A 24,575-nucleotide genomic window follows, 5' to 3' on the forward strand; every position below is an offset into this window, starting at 1 on the left:
AAATATGTTTGGTTTCAACCAACTGACTTAGAAATGAACTTTGGGAGTAAATTATGAGAGGCCCCATGATGCATTGGAAAGACTTGGATTTGGAGAGGTGAGACCTGGGCTTTAAATCTCACCTTTGACAATAGTTGTGTGACTATGAGAAAATGAGTTAATCTCTCTAAACCTCAGTTTCCTCATCTTTAAAATGGAGATATAAATGGCATTTGCTTCAAAGACTAGTTGAGAGAATCAAATGAATCCACATATGCATCATACTTTCTACCTCTTAAAAATGAAAATGGAGAATTTGACGCCCAACTTGAATCAATCAATCATCAACAGACATGATTAAAACTTGAAATTGTGTAAATAAGATAGTCCATGTCCTAGGGTTCTTTTATCAGAAGGGAGCTTCTTTTTAATTGGGTCTAGGAGGAATCACCTTGCTTGGTTGGCCAATCATGCCATTATTGGCTTTGAGCAATGGGAGCTATGTCAATGGCTGAGCTGTTCATCAACTGTCTGGATGAATGGGAAATGACTCTAGGCTTGGGAATCCCATGAGCAAGTAGACCTTGCTCCTATAGCAGAAGACAGCAATGGGAGAAATGGGATGGTGGGGTAGAATGAAACTAGGAAGAGTATTGTTAGTTCTTGTGTGGTCCGTTCAGTTTGCAAAACACATTATAAACATCTCATTTTATCACTGTGATAAGCCTGGGAGGGATGTGTTATTATTGTCCCCAATTTACAAATGAGAAAACTGAGGCAGACAGAGGTAACTGACTTGCCCAGGGTCACCTAGTTAGCAAGCATCTGAGGTCAGATGTGAAATCTTTCTGTTTCCAAGTGCAGCCCTCTACCCACTTTGCCACCTAATTGCCTTTTGGTCTTTCTTTCCCTCCTTTCCCACCTCCCCCTCCCCAAATAAACTATTATCACTAGACAAAAGGAACCAATAGGAGAAAAGCTGAGGACAGAGGCAAACACAATCACTGGGGAAAGAAGAGGCTATCCCTGAGAACAGAGAGAGACACGCTGCAGACAAACATGGATGCAAAAATTCTTCCCAATGAGAAAGCACCTGACAGGTGGAAAGAAGTATCATGGGAGCGACTCTCCGAAGGCATTGACCCTAGGAATCCAGAAGAGAACTGGACATAAAGGGAACTTTATGAGAATTCTACAGAGAGAGAAAAGAACTTCCCATAACAAATTACAAGTTTTCCATGTCCCTCACTTTCTTCATACTTTAACTTCAATCAATCAATGAATAAATATTTATTAAGCTCTTACTATGTGCCAGGCACTATGCTAAGTGCAAGGGTAAAGAAGCGAAAGACTGTTCCTGCCCACAAAGAGCTTTCAATCTACCAGGATCGAAAACTTGCAAACAAATACATACAAAGCAAAATATACACAGGATAAATAAGAAATAATAGGGAAGGCAGTAGAATTACAATTCAAAAGTTTTTTCACATCCTCTGACATCATCTTGTTATATCCAGGTCAGAGGGTCCCATTTGCCATTAAATCCTGACAAGCATCTTCAAACTTCTGCTCTCTATAGAAAATCCTGAAACCAATTTAAAGTTAAAAGTGAAGACCCATTTTTGCAGCACTATTCCTGCCCTGTGAAATAGATGGTACAAACTGTATTAAGATCTATAGAGGAAGAAATCAAGATTCAAGGAAATTAAAGTCCTTGGACAAGGTTGCATTAAAGAAGTAGACCAGACCTCCTGACTCCAAATCCAGTGCTCTTTCTGCATATGGGCAGAGATTGCCTTTATGGGCAGAGATACTTTTGTTCCAGAAGCTTTTGGGCTGAAATTGAAAAAAATCAAATCTGAAAGCCCAAATCTCCCTAACTACTATTTCCACTTAGTTCTGCTCTCTGGGACCTAAATGAATAAGCCCCATTCCTGAAATTGAACTGGTATTTTAGTGGACAGGAAATTTTAGACTATGGTCTAGGAGAGAATAGTTCTCATTATAGCTGGAATAATTTCATTTTAAGTATGTAAGTTGACAAAAGATGAACAACAATTAAGATTGAAAGCAAAAGTTTGCTACTCGACATCCTGGGAACATATAGGATCGGAGATTGAGAGCTGGAAAGTACCTAGTGTGCCTTCTGTTTACTCCCATTAATAAAAATGAGGAAATGGAGACTGAGGGCTACTCTGTGTTCTACTTAATATCATATAGGTAGAATTTGAATTTGGAGTCCTATGATTCCAAATTTAGCATTTTCCCACTGTACCATGACCCCCCAGTCTACTTCATCCAGATTCTCCCACTTTGGCCAGATCCAATGAAATAACATTTGTGAAATGCTTAGAACAGTGTCTGACAGATGTCAATATAAAGAAGATCTAATTCAGTTCCAGTTGATCAATGATGGACAGAAACAGCTACACCCAGAGAAGGAATACTGGGAAAGGAATGTAAAATGTTTGCACTATTGTCTTTCTACCCAGGTTACTTATACCTTCGGAATCCAATTCTTACCGTGCAACAAGAAATTTGATTTTACACACATATATTGTATCTAGGTTATACTGTAACACATTTAATATATATGGGATTGCCTGTCATCTAGGGGAGGGAGGGGAAAATTTGGAAAAACGAATACAAGGGATAATGTTGTAAAAAAAAAATTACCCAATGCATATGTCCTGTCAAAAAATTATAATTATAAAATTAATAAAAAAAGAACAGTATCTGACATATAGTAGGAGCTTAATAAATGTTCATTCCCTTCCCCAATTGTAGCTATTTTTGCTTTTGAGCAGTAGAAACTTTATGTGTTAGAAATGTCAAGATTTTATTAGAGAAATAATAAACTTCACAAGTAAGAAAAAGTACTATTTATTACTTATTGCTAATTATAATATGGTCTCAAAGTGTATGAAAATTCTCAAAAAATTAGTTGTTTTTAAAAGAAAATACCTGAAGGATCCAATACCTAGTAAATGTTAAAGGAGGGATTTTAATTCCCTCCTTTACAGCATCAAGCCCAGTACAATTGTTTATCCGTGGCCACTAATGGAAGTAGGAAATAGCATGATGAAAGTTAAGAGGGTTACAGTAACAGTAAGAGATTTTTTAAAGGTTCAAAGAAAACAAGTGATAAGAGTGGTAGAATTGAATGACTACTAGAAAGATTCTGCTAGAAAGATGAAGCAATTTTAATTGAAAATCACTGAATATTTTTTCCTCACAGAATCAAAAATGTAGGGTTGTTCAATTTTCCTCCATCCATTTAATAGATAAGTAAGGAGCTCGAGTCCACTAAACTCAAGGTGACATAGGTAGGATGCAGCAGAACTAGAATGAGCATCCTTGTAATCTTAACTCTGGGTTCAAAGGAGTTCTCTGTCAAACAAAATAGTGTCCAGAGAAGACAAATCAGAATGACGAAAGATCTTTTATGCATGCTATTTGATGATCTAGTTGAAGAAATCGGATAAGAAGGAGGGATGAGCTATTTGAAGGGCTCCTGTGAAAGGGATAATGTAAAGTCTTACATGGGTTCAAGAAATCAATGTCTCAAATATAAGACTGGGGAGATGTGGCTATGTAGCAGTTCATCTAAAAAATAAATAAATAAAGCAGTTTCAATGCATAGTAAGGTTGGTTTGAGGCAAGAGGTTAGCACGGAAGCCAAGCAGGATAGAACAAACTTAGATTGCTTTAAGAGAGACGCAACATTTAGGACAGGGAGAGTCAGACTCAATTCTTCTGAAAAAGGAGAAATCCACCCGTTTTCCCACTTCAAGAACCTCTCACCATTTGGTCCCATCTCTGGAAATTCCTTAACTTGTCAATGTCCTTTAGAGTCCAGCTTCTTAAAGTGTGATTTGCAACCCTACATGGGATCTTGTAACCGAAAGTGGGGGTTGTGAAATTATGGTTTATGATTAGTAAATCTTTTATTTGTATACCTATTTTCTATACCTATATAACTGGGGACATATAAAAATTACTTGGATGAAATGGAGTTGTGAGTGGAAGAAGTTAAAGAGCCCTCCTTTATTGAATCTGGTCCCCAGAACTGCACCCAAGGCTCAGGGTATCTTCTGAATGTGGCAGAGAACAATGGCCCCATTAATTCCCTCTTCCTAGATGCCCATGTCTCAAGGAAGGCCAAAGTGTCATTAGTTTTCTGGGTTGCCTTTTATTCAGTAACACTCAGAGGCCTCTTCCAGATGGCTTAATATCGTTTCCTCCTGAATTTTGTACTTTGGTCAAGTTGATGTTTTTGAACCAACTAACATTACAGTGGGTCCCATTAAGTTTTATGTTAGTTTTGTCCCAGCATTCTTTCTGGCTCATGAAGGGCTTTTTGATGTCGGATTCTATCATCCCTTCCAACATTCTGTCACCTACAATTGCAACCTTGGATTTCTCCTTTAAACGTACAAAGGAAATATATGGTTTTAAGAGCCGGAAGCCATTAGGTCAATGATGAATCTGGAGGTCACTTCCATAAGTCTGGAAAAACGAAAGGGGTAAAATTCAAGGCTGGACTTGACAGCAGAGGATAACTGGACTTCGGCTGTAGTTGGGGTTAGACTTCCCTTAGAAGGTGCTAGAGATAATGTCCTTATCCATTCCATGTTATTCAGTTCGGATGTTTATTAGGAGAGCCCTTCAGTCTCCAGGCTGTGAAGAGAGTGATAAAAGAAAATAAAAACTAGTTCCTATTCTCCTGGAGCTTTCATTCTCCTGGGAAATACAAACAAATAAATAAAGAAGTAAATAAATGCAAGATGAGATGGGGAAGAAGAGGAATGCCCTCATAATCCAGAGGATTATGGCATGTACATGGCAACACCGAACTCATTACACGAAATGTGGCAAATGGAGAGAAAGATCAGACACCTCTGTCACATGTATTGGAAGTGCTTGACCCTCTCGGGCTGAGGGATGTTGCTCTCCATTGGAAAGCAATGTTGTTCATGGATGGATGAGCCTGCCCCATGGCAGGGTCAAACATAATTTTCTCTGACTTGTTCCAACATTCATGATTAATGTTGATTTATTACTAGATCGCTGTGTTATGTAAATACGCAGTCGCTCTTTTTGTACGGGTCTTGGTATGGTGCTGGCTTAATTGAGTTTGGGAATGAGGGGAGGAGGTGGGAGATCCAGGCTAACTCTGTTAGTTATTTCCTCTCTAGCAACCTCCGATTTGATGGATGAAACTGCAGAAATAATCAGAGTGGCCCAACTATTAATGGGATTTTGAATGGAAACGAGGGGTTTCATTATTGTGCCCTCCTAATGACAGTAACAGAGAAGGATCTGCCAACTGCAGAAGAAAGTGAAGTAGCAACATAAGTTAATGCGGGTAAAAAAAAAAAATCAAAAACCTAGAATGAGCCACACAATTTACTGAGCCCCTAAGTCACCCAACCTTAACTTTAATTAACTTTAATTTTTTTCTGGACTGTGAATTGAACTATAGTTAAAAGCAAACACTTAGAAAATTACCTTGGACTCAGAAACATATTGATGTCTTCCTTCCTTCCCCCCACTCTTCCTGCCTCCCTCCCTCTTTCTTTTCCCTCTCTTTTCCTTCCTTCCTTCCTTCTCTCTTCCTTCCTTCCCTCCCTCTCGTTTCCTCTCTCTCTCTTCTCTCCTTCCCTCCCTCCCTCCCTCCCTCTTTCTTTTCCCTCTCTTTTCCTTCTTTCCTTCCCTTTCTCTCTTCCTTCCTTCCCTTCCTCTCTTCCTCCCTTTCTTTTCCTCCCTCTCTCCCTTCCTTTCTTCCTCCTTTACTTCCCTCTCGCCTTCCATTTTTTCCTTCCTTCCTTCCTTCCTTTCTTCCTTCCTTCCTTCCTTCCTTCCTTCCTTCCTTCCTTCCTTCCTTCCTTCCTTCCTTCCTTCCTTCCTTCCTTCCTTCCTTCCTTCCTTCCTTCCTTCCTTCCTTCCTTCCTTCCTTCCTTCCTTCCTTCCTTCCTTCCTTCCTTCCTTCCTTCCTTCCTTCTCTTAAAAAATAAGGCTCACTTAATTCATTTTACTGCTCTTTTGCTGACAAACTTCTCAGTGACCCACTCCCCACTTTTTCGGACTCGAGGAAGATAAATCTCATTATCCTGAACCCGAGCACTGCCCGGAAAGCTGATGAGAGCCCTCGGGGCACAGGCAGCCCCAGCCCTCGGGCCAGAGCCTCCCCATCACAGTGTAGTGACTCTTCCTGGGACCCTCACCTCCAAGGGGGGATTTGGTCGAAGCCTCCAGATGGTGAGCCCTCCACTGCAGGACAAAGGCTTCCAGGGGATGGGGAAAGGGGAGCGTTCCTTGGGATCCCAGAGCTTCCTTCTCAATACCTGCATTTGTACAAGTAGAGGAATTTCCCGCCCTTCCCCCCCCGCCCCCCGCAGAGCTCCCGATACAAAGGGGTGTGGGAGGTGAGTGGGCGCACCCAAACCTCCCCAATTGTGATCAGATCGCGGCTCTCCGAAAGGTCTTCCCAGAGTTGGCTGGATAGAAAGCCCAGCCCACACATTGTCATTATTCATTCTTTCAACTTAAAGAGGCTTGTTTTCCCCGCAGAGATGCCCTTCCTGTCTGGCATTTGTAACTGTGGACTGTTGTTCAGTCGAAAAAACTTGCCTCATCCAAAAAGCCCTGAGATTGGGAGCTGATTCATGAGCACCTTTTGTTAGGTAGGGCATGAAAAGGGCTGGGAGAGTGGGGGTGGGGAGGGGGGAGTAGGGAGGGGTGCAGGGCTTGCAGAATTCCCCCTGCGCTGTTCCCCTCTCCCCCGAGTGAAGAAGGGCAAAGCTGGCAGAATCCAGCCTAATCCCACAAGCATTCATCCAGGAGCTGCTATTGTGCTCGGTGTGGGGGGTGCAAAAAGCAAAATGAGCAACAAAACGAGTAATGACAAATGGAGGCTTCAAGAAGCTATTTGGGGGAGGGAGGGAGGGAGGGAAACCAGGACAAGGGTCCTAGCTGAAGGGACCATCTAGTATAACTGAGGCTCTGGGGGATGAGCTGGATATAACTAGAAACTCTAGGATTCTACCTCAGAGCCTACACTGCTTTACATGGAAACAGAGAACTAGACAAGTGATCATCTGAAGAGGATCAGGGGACAGCTAGGTGGCGCCATAGTGAATAGTGCCAGGCTTGGAGGCAGGGGGACTCATTTCTCTGCGTTCAAATCCAGGCTTAGACACTTACTAGCTGTGTGAACCTGGGAAGTCACTTAACCCTGTTTACTTCAGTTTCCTTATGTGTAAAATGAGTTGGAAAAGGAAGTGGAAAACCACTTCAGTATCTTTACCAAGAAAGACCCAAATGTAGCAATGAAATGTTGGAAATGACTGAAAATGACAAAAGAAGATCAGGAAAGATTTTCCATAGGAGATGGTACCTGGCATCGTGGCATCTGGAGTTGGAAGAGGTCACAGAGGCATTTTATCATAAGAGCACAGGTTTAGAAAGGGAAGGGAACTTGTAGTCTATTTAATCCTACCTAATCATTTCGTTGCCGAGGAATTGAGAGGGAAAGGACTTATCCAAGATCACTCTTGTGGCAGAGTGGGAGTCAGCATCGACTCCAGGTTCTGCACTTTGATTCTTTACCTCTCACCTCCAAATCCAAATCTCTGAAATTAAGTCTCTCCTGACCACTCACACCCCATCTCCTCCTTGGGAATCCTGGATCACAGAGGGATGATCTGAGTCTGGTGGTGGGGAGGCTCAGCATTCTGGGGCAGGGGAGGCAAGCTTAAGCACAAAGCCCTAGAGAGGGGAGGTGGCTGGCCAGTTTGGTGGGCAGATAGTTACTCTGGGAAGAGGAGAGATGATCCTGGAAGGGAAAGAGGTCGCCATGTTCTGCAGGGCTTCTGATGCCAACCAGAAGGGCTTATATTCTATCCAAGGGGCACCGGAGAGTCAGTGAAGTTTCTTAAACCCACTTCTGTGCTTGAGAATCAGATCTCTGTCTTCCAATAAAAAAAGAAAAAGAGGACTTTCTGGATATCCGCAGGGAGATGGACATTCCAATGGTGGTTTTGTCTGTGTATAATCACATTTTTTTCTCTTAATGCTTCTCCCTTAGCAGGAGGATCTCTGAAGGGAAGGCAAGATTTTTATTTTCTAAGACAATTCTGCCATTCTAGAGTTAGAGAAAGACACTTGTTCTAGAGAAATGTGATGAAAGCTTATATGATCAAGGAAAGTGTGGAACTGAGTCAGCAGCTCCTGCCTGAACTATTGGGATGGCCTCCATTGGCCCTCCCTGCCTCCAGTCTCTTTCCCCTCTAAATGATCACCACACAGCTGCTGAAGTGATTTTCCTAAAAACACAGATTGGATCATAGCATCACCTCCTCCTCCCAAGTCCCTCTAATTAAAAATCTTTAGGGTTTTCAGGCTTCCTGTGTCTTCTGAGGATAAAAAGCTAACTCCTCAGCCACGTGTTTAAAGTTCTCCACAGTCTGACTTCCATCTACCTCTTCACTCTCATTTCATATCTCACTCCATTCAAGTTAAAATGGCTTGACAGACTTCATCTCTGACCACCACGCTTTTGCCCCATCCTGTTTCACTTAAACCTCTTACATAAAGCATCTTCCCTGTGTTACCTCCCATAAAAGGACATTCCTGATTCCCTCACCTCCACACCCCAAACTACTCATGTCCTCTTTCTAAAAATTTTTATTTAATATTATTTCCCCCAGTTAAATATAAAAACAACTTTTAACATTTGTTTTTCATTTTTTGAGTTCTCTCTCCCTTCTTAGTGCCCTCCCTCCTTGAGAACGCAATTCTCAATATAGGTTGTGCATGTGTAGTCATGCAAAACATCTCCATAATAGCCGGCTATGAAAGAAAATATAGACCCAAAAAAAACCCTTAAGAAAAATAGAGTAAAAAAAAAGTGTGCTTCAATCTGCATTTAGATACCATCACTTCTTTTTCTGGGTATGAATAGCATTTTTCATCATAACTCCTTCAGAATTGTCTTGATTGTATGGCTGAGAATAGTTATGTCATTCACAGCTCATCTTACAAAATGTCCTTACTGTGTACACAGTACCTTTCACTTTGCATTAGCTCATGGAAGTCTTTCCAGGTTCTTCTGAGACCTTCCTGCTCATCATTTTTGGGTATATGATAGTATTCCATCATAAACTAAGTAAGTAGCACAATAGTATTCCATCATAAGCACATACCACAACTTGTTCAACCATTCCCTAATCAATGGGCATCCCCTCAATTTCCAATTCTTTGCATTCAGAAAAGAGCTGCTATAAATGTTTTTGATAAAATAATAGAAGGATATAAAAATAAAAAATAATAAAAGGACAGATAGGACCTTTTCCTTTTAAAAAATCTCTTTTGGGATACAGATCTAGTAATGGTTTTCCTAGGTCACAGGGTATGCATGGTTTTATAGCTCTTGGGGAAAAGTTTCAGATTGCTCCACAGAATGGTTCAATCAGTTCACAACTCTACCAACAATGCATTTACAACTCATTTTTCACACATCCCTTCCAGCAGTTGTCATTTTCCCTTTTTGTCTAGTTAGCCAATCTAATAGCTATGTGGTAGTTCTTCAGAATTGGTTTAAATTGCATTTCTCTTATCAGTAGTGAGTTAGAGCATTTTGTCATATGGGTATAAGTAATTATAATTACTTTATCTGCAAACTGTTCATCTCTTTTGTTCATTTATCAATTGGGAAATGGGTCTTATTTTTATAAATTTGACTCTGTGTGTTTGAGAAATAAGGCCTTTATCAGAGAAACTTGGTCCAATTTTTTTTTTCACTATTACTCTTGTTAACTGTATTTCCCTGGTTTATTCTATTCTCTCTTTCTTTTTGCCCTGTCCCTCCTCAAAAGTGTTTTGCTTCTGACTACTTCTTTGAGGTGCAACATGGTACAGTAGATGAAGAGATGGCTTCACAGCAAGGAAGGCCCAGGTTCAAAATACCTTTAAGTTGGGTAACCTGACACTTAACCTCTAGAAGCTCTAGGTAACTCTCTAAGTGATCAGCTTGAGGGAAGATGTTAACTTGCTCTGATGAGGATAATATGAGAATATAATACTGGGTTTCAAGTCCCACTTCATAGATTTGTGTATGCTTGGACACCTCAAGCTTCCTCATTTACAAAATTAGTATAAGAAGGACATTTATTTCACAAGATAGTTGTGAGGATCAAATGAGACGATCTAGGTAAAGTGTTTTATTTATTTATTTATTTATTTATTTATTTATTTTTAAATTAATTTTTAAAAAATTTTATAATTATAAATATTTTTGACAGTATATATGCATGAGTAATTTTTTTTATAACATTATCCCTTGTATTCATTTTTCCAGATTTTCCCCTCTCTCCCTCTACTCCCTCCCCTAGATGACAGGCAATCCCATACATTTTACATGTGTTACAGTATCTAGGTAAAGTGTTTTAAAGCACTCCAGAAATGCAGTTATTGTTATTGTTGTTATTTATTTATGATCTTATGCCTTTTACTTTTTTTTTTTTCTTTCCTCCAGCAGTGGATAATCTTTATGAAAACTGACTCCGTTAATTCAGGAGTGTGCTAGAACCAGCCACCACAAGCAATTGTTAAATTTTCAGTATGACATTTACATTCAGAAATCAGGAGACACTACAAATCAGGACTTAGTGTGCTATTTTATTGATTGTACACACTTTAAAATAGATGGAAAGATTGTTAATACAGATTAAGCTTAAAAATGTGTGAATATATCTGTTTATGTGCATGTGTGTGTGTGTCTTCAGAAAGTCAGTTGTTAACCATTTCCCAGCATACACCCGGATAGTTTTATTTGTGTTTTTGTATCCCCATTGCTTAGCAAAGCACCTGGTGCACAGTAGATATACTGAATTGACCCGAATTAATGCTGTGAAAGTGAATGCAGTTAAGTCTGATAATAACACAGGATCTTAAACAACTCCCTCATAGCACTTCCTATTCCCTCGTTGGGGATAAAAATGACTCCTGACCTAAGGAAATTTGAATAAGTTCAGGATACGCCCAGAAAATTACTGTCACTCCTGAAAATTATAGGCTGGGGAGACCACTGGAGTGTGCACGGTATTTTCATCATGCTGAATGTTTTTTCCCAACTTTGTTTGCTGGACGGCAAGCAGGCAAAAAATAGATGTCATAGAAACACTAAAAATATAGCTTTTTCTTTCCCTTGCCATTTTTCTTCAGCCCTTTTCATTTCGGATCATTGTTATTGACAATTTAGTTTAGGGCCCCCTGCCTAGGTGGGGGCGAACACTGACTCCATGGAGCAGACTGTAGGTACCAACAATGTGTATGTTTAAACAAAGTTGGCTTTAGGTAATGGTCCTGTCTGCAGGATCTGCCTTGGCCATAAATGGAGTTGGCAGGCACCCTCTGGGGGTGATTTCAAGAGAGCCAGGAGGGTCTCTGTCTCCAGAACCCTTTCTCCTGCCCATCACCTGGCACCTGGCACTCCATCTCAAAGCTTCATCTGCCAGGCAAGGCTCTGACCTGTTATAAGATGCCAGTGACCAGGGGAAATGCCTTCCACCGATTTATGTCTTTGTGTGAATGAAGAAGCTAAAGTTGGAAGGGACCTGAGGGAGCATTTGGTCCAACCTCTTGATTTTACAAATTGGGAAACTGAGAAGGGCATCAAAATCACACAACTAATTGGAAGCAGCTCTGAGATTCCAACCCAAGTTTTTCAGCACCTAACCTAGTAGAGCTTTCCTCTCTCTCTCTCTTTCTTCCTTCCTTCCTTCCTTCCTTCCTTCCTTCCTTCCTTCCTTCCTTCCTTCCTTCCTTCCTTCCTTCCTTCCTTCCTCCCTCCCTCCCTCCCTCCCTCCCTCCTTCCCTCCTTCCCTCCTTCTCTCTCTCTCTCTCTCTCTCTCTCTCTCTCTCTCTCTCTCTCTCTCTCTCTCTCTCTCTTTCTCTCTCTCTCTTTCTTTCTCTCTTTCTTTCTTTCTTCTTTCTCTCTTTCTTTCTTTTTCTTTCTTTTTTCTTTCTTTCTTTTTTTTCTTTCTCTCTTTCTTTTTCTTTCTTTCTTTCTAACATATCATCTTCCCATATAGGAATATAAGCTTTTAAACTTTATTTTATTTTTTAATTAAAGCCTTTTAATTTTCAAAACATATGCATGGATAATTTCTCAACATTAACCATTGCAAAACCTTGTGTTCCAATTTTCTGCCCTTCCCTCTACCCCCTCCCCGGATGGCAAGTAATTCAATATATGTTAAACACAATAAAAGTGTATGTTAAATCCAATATATACATATACATCTATACAATTATCTTGTTGCACAAGAAAAATCAAATCAAAAAGGAAAAAAAAAAGAAAAGAAAATGAAACAAACCACAGTAAAAAGAGTGAAAATGCTATGTTATGATCCATACTCAGTCCCCACAGGCTTTCTCTGGATGCAGATGGCCCTCTTCATCACAAGATCATTGGAACTGGCCTGAATCACCTCATTATTGAAGAGAGCCAGGTCCATCAGAACAGATCATGGTATAATCTTGCTGTTGCCTTGTATAATGATCTGGTTCTTCTCACTTCACTCAGCTTCAATTCCTATAAGTCTCTCCAGGCCTTTCTGAAATCCTCCTGCTGACTGTTTCTTACAGAATAAAAATATCACATAACATTCATATTCCGTAACTTATTCAATCATTCCCCAACTGATGGATGTCCACTCAATTTCCAGTTCCTTGCCACTACAAAAAGGGCTGCCACAAATGTTTTTGCACATGTGGGTCCCTTTCCCTCCTTTAAGAACTCTTTGAGATATAAGCCCAGTAGTAGCACTGCTGGATCAAAGGGTATGCACAGTTTGATAACTCTTTGGGCATAGTTCCAAATCGCTCAGCAGAATGGTTGGCTCAGTTCACAACTCCACCAACAATGTATTAGTGTCCCAGTTTTCCCCCCATCCCCTCCCTAGAGGTCTTTCTAATTTCCATGCTGAAAAGCTTCCCTACAGAGAGGCATTTTTTTTTCCCAAAAGGAAAGTTATAGCAGAGAAAATGGATGAGAGTCTAAGGTATCTGAGGGACAAAACAGGGACTGCTAAAGGCAGATTAGAATGAAGAGACTAACAATGAAGAAGTAAAACTGTTCATGCATTGCATTGTCTTGTATATACTTACAATCCGGTTCTTCCTAAAGCAACTTAATATTGTCATGATACATTTTTGGAAGATATATTTTGGGCACTTGGATAATTTTACTCTTTGGTAAAACCCTCATCTGCTGTCTTACCTAGGTGTGGGGGTGACTGGTTTTCTCAAAGGAATGGAAGCATTGACTAATATCTATCATTTAGTACCAAAATGGAAAGATTTGGTGATGGACCAGGAACCAGAATTATTATTTTCAAAGGGAAGATGACAGTTTTATTTTGTTGCGGTCCTAAATTCAATCTTCCCAGGTTTCTCTGAAGCCATACCTTTAATCATTTCTTATTGCCCAATAGTATTCTGTTATATTAATATAACATAATTGGTGTATCTAGTCCCTAATTGATGGGTATCCCCTTAGTTTCCAGCTCTTCATAACTAGAAAATGAATTGTTATAGATAAATATTTTTGTACATATAGGTTTATTTTTCCTTGACCTTTTTGGAGTGCAGGACTAATGGGATATCACTGATCAAAGTAATGTACAGTTTAATAACTTCTAGGACAGAGTTTCAAATTGTTTTCCAGAATAGCTACACCAGTTCACAACTCCTTCAAAGGTGGATAAATATGTCCCCTTTCTCACAGGCCCTCCAACATTTGTGACTTTCTTTTTTGGGTCATCTTTGCCAATCTAATGCATATGAAATAGAATCTCAGAGTTATTTTAATTTGTATTTCTCTAATTATTAGTGATTTGGAATGTTTTCATATGGCTGTTAGCAACTTATATTTCTTCCTTTGAAAACTTCCTGTTCATATCTTTTGTTCACTGAATCGTGGCTCTTGTAAATTTGAATCGAGTCCTTATATATTTTGGAAATGAGATATTTATTACAGAAACTTGCTCTAAAAAGATGAATTTCTATAGAAGGAGCTGCAAATATATGAGAACAAAAGCCTAGAATGAATGGAGGTATAATCTTACCCCCTTACTATGTCAGTTAATTTTTAAAAATATTTTCCCACATTGGTTTCTTTTGATGAGAAATTCTTTGTCCTGAAGGGCTATATTGTCACTGACATATTCAATGAGTTTACCCTTATATCTGTGCTCTGTACCCATTTTTGTGGGTATTCTCTTGTATCTCTGTTTGGCATAATTTAGGAAACAAAACCTCCTGGCTGTTGCTTCCTAAACTATAGAATTAGCTCATTCTCATGATATTCCACATTGGTGTCCTTGGCCCTCTTCTGTTCTCACTCTATACCCTCTCACTTGGGTGAGTTCCTCCTCTCCCATGATTTCAAATATCACTTTTATACAGAACACTCTCTATATGTCTGTACTTATTCTTTTCCAAAACATTTTAAACCAGTATTTTCAGCTTTCTATTGAACACCTGTTTTTTCTGTCTGATATTCTCATGCAAATCCATCCAAATATGAATCCAATTATGAAAACTAATCAATTCCACTCCTTTTTTCCTCATTTCTGCATTAGTATAGCTCTTTTAAACTCCCTTTTCTTGCCCCTTTTCAAACTGTAAAAACAGAACCAATCTACCAACCAACTGAGATCTCTGTTTTTCTTAATCAACTCTTTTAATAAACTTTGAAAGCATTAAACTTCTGAAGGAATACTCATTTCTCCCTCTATTAAAAATCTATACCACTGGGGGGCAGCTAGGTGGCGCAGTGGATAGAGCACCAGCCTTGAATTCAGGAGGACCTGAGTTCAAATCTGGTCTCAGACACTTAACACTTCCTAGCTGTGTGACCCTGGGCAAGTCACTTAACCCCAGCCTGGGGGGGGGGGAATCTATACCACTTACCCTCTGATTATTCAAATATGTTTACCTTTCTAGATTTCTTTTGACTCTTCTGTTTGTTTTTAAAAATTTCTACTCAGTTTTGGCCTATTTTTTTTTTTTTTTTTTTTTTTTAATAATCAGAAATGCTTGGAAACTCTTTGTTCCATAAAAAATCTGTTGTCTCCCTCTCCCCCCGTTTGTAATTAACTTTGGGCTAACTTATTTTAGTTGTAGGCCTAGGTTTACTGCTTTTTGGAATATTGTATTTCAAGATCTCCTCTCATTTAAGTAGAAGAAGTTAGATCTTGTGTAAATCCTGACTGTGATTTTGTCGTTATTATTTGGTTTGGTTATTAGAATTGTGTCTTGTGCAGATATTTATAATATATATATATATATATATATATATATATATATAAATATATATATATATATATATATATATTTTTTTTTTTTTTTTTTTGATGTGAGAGTTCTAGATTTGGACTATGATATTACTAGGACTTTTTATTTGAGGTTCCTTTCAAAAGGAGATTAGTGGGTTCTTCCTATATTCACATTACCTCCAGATTCTTTTAGATCCAAGACTATGCTTTCTTGAAATATAGAGTTTAGGCTTTAAAAAAATCATGGTCTTCAAGAAGTCAAAGTTTATCAAAATTATTTTGTCCTTGACTTAATTGCTGTATCAGTTATTTTTTGATGTAATGGTGACTACTCTGCCTCCCATTTCCTAAAAGCCAAATATTTTATATTTCACCCTTTCCCCATTGTTTAGGTGATCTAGTTTCTGCCATTTTTTCCGGTCTACACTGATTGTGTATTCCCAATTTTAGGAGATCTTCAGCACCTCAGTTATATTTAACTAACTTAACAATCACATTAATGTTTCAAAAGAATGTTTATTTCAAAGATGGAGCAACTAAACACAGAAACATTCCTTTCAATGTCTAGGAGCCTAATAGCTCTCTATACCATCTTAGTTTGGGGAGAAGAGAGTAATTAGGTTAATAGCTTAATTTATTTTCTAAATAGCATAGTTTTTCATATAGAGAGTGTTCTGTCTAAAAGTGACATTTGAAATCATGGGAGAGGATGAACTCACCCAAGTAAGAGGGTATAGAATGAGAACAGAAGAGGGCCAAAGACACCAATGTGGAATATCATGAGAATGAGCTAATTCTATAGTTTAGGAAGCAACAGGCAGGAGGTTTTGTTTCCTAAAATGATACCAAACAGAGATACAAGGGTATACCCACAAAAATGGGTACAGAACACAGATACAAGGGTAAACCCATTAAGATTTCCAAGTACAATTCCCCCCAGCCCTCACTTCCATCCATATATTCATACCCTGGCATCTGACTTCTCAAGGCCTTGGTTGGCAGGATTTTTGACTTGGAATCCTGGCTCTAATCCATGGCTCAAGATTTTGGGTATGGATACTCAACTACTTGTGCCTAAAACAGTCTTGAGACTGGATGCTGCTCAACTACTTGTGTCTATAACTGAAAAAGACAAATAACACAGACCGAAGCCCCAAGCTCATTTCTCATAGCCATAAGACTTAATGGGAAAGGAGGAAAGTAACACTTCCCCTTATGACCACCTTAGCACGTACTTCTAATGAATGGCTTTCATCCCTTGAACCTGCCAGAGAGAGAACCTGGTCCATGCTGATTATTTTAAAGATCCCATCAGTCCTAGTGATGAGGCCATTGGAAAGAGACTACTTTGTTTCATGTGATGGGGAAAGCAGAATTTTTTCTACCAGATGCAATATCCTGTCATCTCCCACACTGGCGCCTTCATCTCAGGTTGTCTAGGCTTGTGCAAAACCTCATTTCATTAATATCAGATATCTTATATCTTCTTATTTTTTCAATCTTCTGATTTTTTTCTCATATTTCTTATTTAAGGAGTCATTGGTTGATGTTTGGTTTATTTTAGTTTTTAGGAAATCTATTGTATACAATTTATCCCTTTTTTCCCTAAACTATTTGTTGTCCCTCTGGTTCTTTTCTACATAGCTTTTCTTTAATTATGTATCTTTTGCTTCATTTCTTTCTTAAATCCATGTAGTCCTTGTAGAATATCCTTTTTTTCCCTTTTAGTTTACTGCTTGACGTTTTATGGAGTCATTCTCTTATTTTTTGAACTCATAATAACCATAATAATTTTTAAATATATTTGATAAATATATTTAATATATTTTCTTTGACTTCTGAATTTTTATAACTTAATTTTTAAACTGGCTAGGTTTCTTCTTCCCTGCTGTACTTTTGGTGAGATCCTGCTTGATTTTGCACTGGGTCTGCTAAGTTGCTATGCTCACCCACACTTCCCTTGCTCAGTCCTTCTTGGCTTTCTGAGCATTAGTGTCTTTTATGGCATCTCAGACAGTGTTCTAGGGATCTCAGAAGCTTGGATGTTCTGGTTATTAAGATTCCTTAGGTCTCCCAAGGTCCCCTAGTTGAGACTTTCAGACAATGCTGTGGCCTTCTGGGTAGGAAGGGACTTTCAACCTTGCTGCCTCTGGCTCCATGTGCCTCTGGCCTATTACTAGTCATGATGATGAAGGATGAGTTGGATTTGGTGGTTTTTACTAGCACTACCTTAGCACACTTTCCAATAATCTAAGAGTTTCTGCCTAACTTTTGTGTATTTCTGGGATGTCTATAAGAAGTCACTATAGTTTATCTTTGGATTCCATGATCATTGTTTAATCTGGTATGAACTTCAGGTTTATCTGGAATAGCTAGGCAGTTTGCTTCCATATAGATCACAGAATTAAAGACAGAGGTTATCTTTTTTCAGATTATGTAAAGCTAAATTTAATGAAGTATATGGTCAAGACCATAGGAATTGCTAAGGCAGCAATAGGATTTGAACTCTGGTCACAGGGTTCCTAAATTTAGAGTTAGAAGGATCTTCAAGGTCATTCAGTCCAACCCTCTTATTCTAAAATGCAAAGACTGACTGACTCAATCCCACAGGGGGAGTAAACATCGTGCTAGCTTTGGAACTGGGGTCCTATATGTCTAAATCCAGCCCTCTCACATTATACCACATTACTTCTGCCTCCAAATTCTGTGTTCTTATCACTAAATGGGTCTGGTAGGCAAGGAGTGGAAGATTAAATGGATCCATTTAGCAATGACTTTGTGTCCATAATTCGGAATAACTGGTTTTCTTAGTGGGTATAGTGAACTCCTCACTTATTTGGTATATTGTCAGCCCTTAAGAATGTTACCTGTCATCCTTAAGTCACAGGGTCTTTGAGGACCAAGTGGGACAAGCTCTTGGAAAAATGTCATATAAATGCCATTTAACGTCAGGATTGGTTTTTATTTAACGCTCTTTAACAGTGAGAGCATTTTAATGACACAGTCAGTTCAGAGATGAGGAATAGGGTCTGTTCCCTCCTGGCTCCCACTGAATGTGGCCTCCAGGGGCTTCCTATACAGCACAGAAACAGTGGCTAGTCTTCAAAGATGGGGTTATTGCCTTTCAAGAGGAGAGAAGATGAAAAGAAAGGAAGTGAAGGCGTGGGAGGACTCCAAAGGCAACAGTGGGAAGCCCAAGGCCATTTGACCCAGCAAATGCTTCAGATGAAGGCAAGTGAGAAAACTGAATGCGCCTGCCATTTGTACATTTCACATGGATCAGTACCATTTTTAAATGTCTGGTATATTAGCTCAGTTTGGCTGGTAAAGAACTGGTCCAACAGGTGAGAAAGGGGCTTCTAGCAAACCATGTGGGATTGGACAAGCTTCTCATAATATAACTGTCCTGTCCGTTCTCCTGGCATAGCCCTGACCAATGTTCCCATGAAAATAGCCACTGTTCTCTAAAATTGACCAGTGTTTTTTAATAAACTGACCAAGGTTTTCATTAATCTGACCAGTATTTCCTTAAAATTGACTAGTATTTTTTAAAATTAATTTTATAATTATAACATTTTTTAAACAGTACATATACATAGGTCATTTTTTTTTTACAACATTATCCCTTGTACTCCCTTCTGTTCTGAATTTTTCCCCTCCTTCCCTCCACCCCCTCCCCTAGATGGCAGGCATTCCCATACATATTAAATATCTTATAGTATATCCTAGGTACAATATATATGTGCAGAACTGAATTTTGTTGTTGTTGCAAAGGAAGAATTGTATTCGGAAGGTAAAAATAATCTGGGAAGAAAAACAAAAAAAAAATGCTCACAGTTTACACTCATTTCCCAATGTTCCTTTTCTGGGTGTAGCTGATTCTGTCTATCATTGATTAATTGGAATTGGATTAGCTCTTCTCTATGTTGAAGATTTCCACTTCCATCAGAATCCATCCTCATACAGTATCATTGTTGAAGTGTATAATGATCTCCTAGTTCTGACTAGCATTTTTTTTAACCTGACCAGGGCTTTTTATCAAACTGACCAATACTTCCGGGAATATGACTGGGATTTTCATTAATCTGACCAGTGTTTCCTTGAAAATGACTAATGTTGCATGAAATTGACCAGTGTTTTCATTATTCTGACTATTTAGTTTTCATCTAAAATGTAGATAACAATATCTACCTACCTCTTGAATAGGCTATTGGGAAAAATAAACAATAAATTAAAAAAAAAAAACTTCCCCAAACCCAGAATCCAAAAAATAAATAAATAAAAGTCAGTTGATATGATCTTCTGCGAAAAAACCCAATATCTATCTAAGATAATAGTGTAATTGTATTAATTAAATGTAGCTTGAAAATATATGAATGAAACTGGGAAAGCAGAGCCATGAAGGCCTATGCTATGCCTGACTTATCCTATAATTTTTTTCCCTGAGGCAATTGGGGTTAAGTGACTTGCCCAGGGTCACACAGCCAGGAAATGTTAAGTATCTGAGGCCATATTTGAACTCAAGTCCTCCTGACTTCAGGACTGGTACTCTATCTACTACACCAACTAACTGCCTCATCCTATAATTTTTTAATGGCTAACTTCATAACAACCAGAATGCAAATACTTTTATTCATGATTTCTAGCTAAATGAAAATATTAGAAGATGTGTTGAGGCAAGTCCTAAAAATCAGCTGTTTACTAATAACTATTTTATGAAATTTTGAAAAATAAATGTATGTTGCTTTTACATGACTTTCATTATCCATGGTCCTGCCTTACCCAGAGAGCCAAAGAAATAAGAAAGATTAAGAAAGAAATAAAAAAGCAGTTCAGCAAATCTAAATGATGTTAATGCAGAGGGAAAAGAAAGCAGAAATAAAGAAAACTATATACAATCGATCACCTAACATTTCTTGATCTTAGTTTTCTTATCAATAAATGAGGGACTGGATCCAATGAAGGTTTAACTAGCTTCTGAGATCATATCTTGCTCTAGTTCTATTCTCTTATTATCTATGATCAACTGAGCCTGAGAGTATATGTAATGCTTCCCATCTATAGTCTCTGCAAAGCTGGCCGAGAGAAATATTTTTTCATCTCTTTTCCAGGGTCAAATTTGGTCATTCTTATTACTTAGCATTCAGTGTCATTTCTTTTATTCTTTCTGGGCTTACTTATGGACTCATTGGTTTGTTTGGTTTATTCTAATTTTTAGGAAGGCTATTGGAGTATACAATTTATCACTTTTTTTTCTAAATTATTTGTTATCCCTTCGATTCTTTTCTACATAGCTTTTCTTTAATTATTTATCTTTTGTTTAATTTCTTTCTTAAATTCATGTAGTCCTTGTAGAATATTCTTTTTTCCTTTTTAGTTTACTGCTTGAAGTTTTATGGAGTCATTCTCTTATTTTTTGAACTCTTTAGAACCATAATAATTTAAAAATATATTTGATATTCTTTTGTTATCCTCGGGAACAAATCTGATCATGTGATTCCCCTACTCAAACAAGTCTACTGCTCCCTATTACTTTTATGGTTAAATAGAAAGTCATTTATTTGATATTTAAAATCTTTCACAACATGGGCCCCAATGACTTTTCCAACCTAATGAAATCTGCCCATAGCATCTGATCAAACTGGCCATGCTGTTATTCCTCATACCATCTTCCACCTCCATGACTTTGCCCTGGTTGGGTCCCATTCTTCCCTTCACTTCTGCATCCCAGAATTTCTACTTTCCTTCAAGTTTCAGCTCAACCACCAGCTTCTCTATCAACTTTTCCTGTTGTTCCCAGCTGCTAGTATCTCCCTCTCCAAAGTCGCCTTCTGTCTGCTTTATAACACCTTCACATGCACTGGTTGTCACTAGTCTGTAAGCTCTCTGAAAGCAGGAATTATCTTTGGTTTTTGACTTCATACCCCCAGTAAATGAAAACTAGGTTAATTATATACAGTTTCTTTATTTCTTGCATTAGCTCATAGGTCTTCATTCTTTCTAATCACTGTTTCTTCAGGCACAGTAACAATGCATTATGATACTGTATCACAGCTGGTCTAGCTGTTTCCCAATCTAGACACATCTGCTTTATTTTTCATTCCTCTCTATTATTTAAAAATGTTAGTAAGAATGTCTTTCTGTCTTTGACTCCCTTGGATCTCACTGCCAGGCAGTGTTTTTTGGGTCAAGGAGTATGGACATTCTGGTTGATTTTTTAGAGTGATTCTCGTCTGCTCAAAGAGCTGAGATTTTGTCTACAGTACAACTGGGTGCCTTAGAAATGACCTTGTTCTTCAGGACACCATCTTGATTCATTTTCTTCCCCAGTTCTGTTTTATTTTGGCGAGGAAGAAAAGTGACAAAAAGGATTCCCTTTACAATTTTAGAGAGCTGTTTGGGGATACTCATAAGTTAAATGACCAGAATCACACAGTGAATTCAGGTCTTCCTGACTCGGTGTCCCTGTCCAGCACAGACTGATTTTAGTATTTTGTAGACTTTCCTTTTTTTCTGATAATGTGATCTTGTGAACTAGGCTGGACCTCAAGTACATTATGAGGAATATGGCCCATACTCTAAGTCCTTAAAGCACAGTAGGTCCTACCAGATGCTGGGCCTTAAAAAAATTCTTTTTAAAATATATTTTTGTGAGGTAATTGGTGAAGTGACTGGCACAGAGTCACACAGCTAGTACATGTTAAGTATCTGAGGCTACATTTGAACTCAGGTCCTCCTGACTCCAGGGCCAGTGTGACATCTAGGTGTCCCTGACGCTGTGCCCTTTTGACACTGATTTGGAAAACTCAGACTCACTTATTAGCAAAGGCAGCATCAAGGAATGGAGGGAAAGAAGCTTCCCAAACTTCATGATAAAATGCTTCTGTTTACCCAATGGTCTTTAACTCTGAGGGCCAAGTGGATTTGGAAGGGTTAAATGGACATTTTCCCAAAGTGTTAGAAACCCCTCTAAACTAAAACATTTGGCTAGAAATTAAGACCTATTGTGAAACTGACTTAGAAGAGGACCACGAAAATGACCTCTTGGATTTCACTATGTAGTTTAATAATACATTTGTACCTCCCAGAATCCCTGCTCACAATTGGGCATTCACAGCGGAAGACTAGAAATCAGTCTGGAAAAGAATAGAGAGCCCCTTTCTGCCTCTTGCAATAGCTTCCCGGGGAAGGCAGCATGGGAACCTTTAGTCCCTTTCTGCTCTCCTATTTCTAGGGAGAAGCAAATGTCCTGAAAGCCCTGGGGCTCTCTTTATGAGCTGACTGGTCATTGATTTCTTTTTATTTTTCAAAACAGATTTTTTTCCACCAAGAATTTTTGTTTAAACATCTTTCTGTGGATCCCCCCCCCTTTTTTTTTTTTTTTTTTAGTTAACATATAAATACAAAGCTGAGAAAAATTAGTCTGAAACAAATGACTCAAGTTGCACAATAAGGAGATTTTTGAGAATTGCTTCCTGGCCTGTGAAAAGCTTGGAAGTCACCAGCCCTGGCTGTGCAGTCCAGGCAGGCTAATTTTTTCTGATGACTCCATTAAATCACTTCATAGCATTTTCCGACTTAGGAGAGATCGCCTCGTCCAACCTGTTCCCTTATAACAAAATAACTCTCTACAGCACGGTCAAAAAATGGTCGTCTTTTCTTTATTTAAAAACTTAGTGATAAGAAACTCATTCCCATATGGAACAACCCATTCAATTTGGAGGAATGGCAGTGGTTCTTTTTTTTTTTTATTTTAATTTTTATTATTTTTATTTTTTATATAACTTTTTATTGACAGAACATATGCCTAGATAATTTTTTTTACAACATTATCCCTTGCATTCACATCTGTTCTGACATTTCCCTTCCCTCCCTCCATCCCCTCCCCTAGATGGCAGGCAGTCTTATACAGGTTAAACATGTTAAAGTATATCCTAGATACAATATATGTGTGCAGAGCTGTACAGTTCTCTTGTTGCACAGGGAGAATTGGATTCGTAAGGTAAAAATAACCTGGGAAGAAAAACAAAAATACAAACAGTTTACACTCATTTCCCAGTGTTTCTTTTCTGGGTGTGGCTGATTCTGTCCATCATTGATCAATTGGAATTGAATTAGAGCTTGCTTCTCTTTGTCGAAGGTATCCATCCACTTCCATCAGAATACATCCTCTTACAGTTTCGTTGTTGAAGTGTATAATTTCACTCAGCATCAGTTCATGTCAGTCTCTCCAGGCCTCTGTATTCCTCCTGCTGGTCATTTCTTACAGAACAATAATATTCCATAATATTCATATACCACAGTTTACCCAACCATTCTCCAATTGATGGGCATCCATTCATTTTCCAGTTTCTAGCCACTACAAAAAGAGCTGCCACAAACATTTTGGCACATACAGGTCCCTTTCCCTTCTTTAGTATTTCTTTGGGATATAAGCCCAGTAGTAACACTGCTAGATCAAAGGGTATACACAGTTTGATAATTTTTTGGGCATAATTCCAGATGTGACAGTAGTTCTTAAGTCTTCCTGAAGACTTGACTGACAACTCTAAGACTTGCCCTTGTAAAAGGTGAAGGGATTCTCATTTCAGGAAGTCCCTTACACCACTGAAATCACAAAACTGGACTGAAACACACAGACCACAAGACAAACCATCTAAAACAAAAGGATTAAGAATTTTGTCCTGACTTCAGGCTTACATAGGCCTCTATGCAGCAACTAGTGAACCCTACTTGGTCCCTTTGGGACCAAGAAAAGCCAATTTAATCCCTCATCCAAGTGACAGCCCTTCAAATACTTAGAGACAGTTTAATCTCTATCTCTTCAGCTAAAGAATGGGGATAATATTGTCAGATCTGAACTTCTGCCTCGTGGAGTCGGTATAAGGCTGGTATGAGGCGAAGGATATGAAAGCATTTTCTGAAACGTGGAAGATGAATCACACCGACCTTAGTTCTTGTTAATAGAGTGGAGGCTTGTACGGAACATTTCATCCGGGTGTGCACCCAGAGATTTTATTTTTTCTTTCTTCTTAAGGCAAACATTTATTGAATACTCAATCATAAAGGACATTTTTATTCCTCAAATCGAAGAAACAAAAACTTAATTAAATATAATTTGGAGAAAATTAATAACTGCATAAAATACAAATTAAAAAATGAGGCAACAGAATAACAATTTTTTTTGTGTGTGAGAGATATTAAAGTGTGCTTGGGCACAGACCAGATGCCCTTAACGCAAACCCGTGAGTC

Source organism: Sminthopsis crassicaudata, chromosome 2 (genome assembly GCF_048593235.1).
Source record: "Sminthopsis crassicaudata isolate SCR6 chromosome 2, ASM4859323v1, whole genome shotgun sequence".
In the NCBI taxonomy this organism is placed as follows: Eukaryota; Metazoa; Chordata; class Mammalia; order Dasyuromorphia; family Dasyuridae; genus Sminthopsis; species Sminthopsis crassicaudata.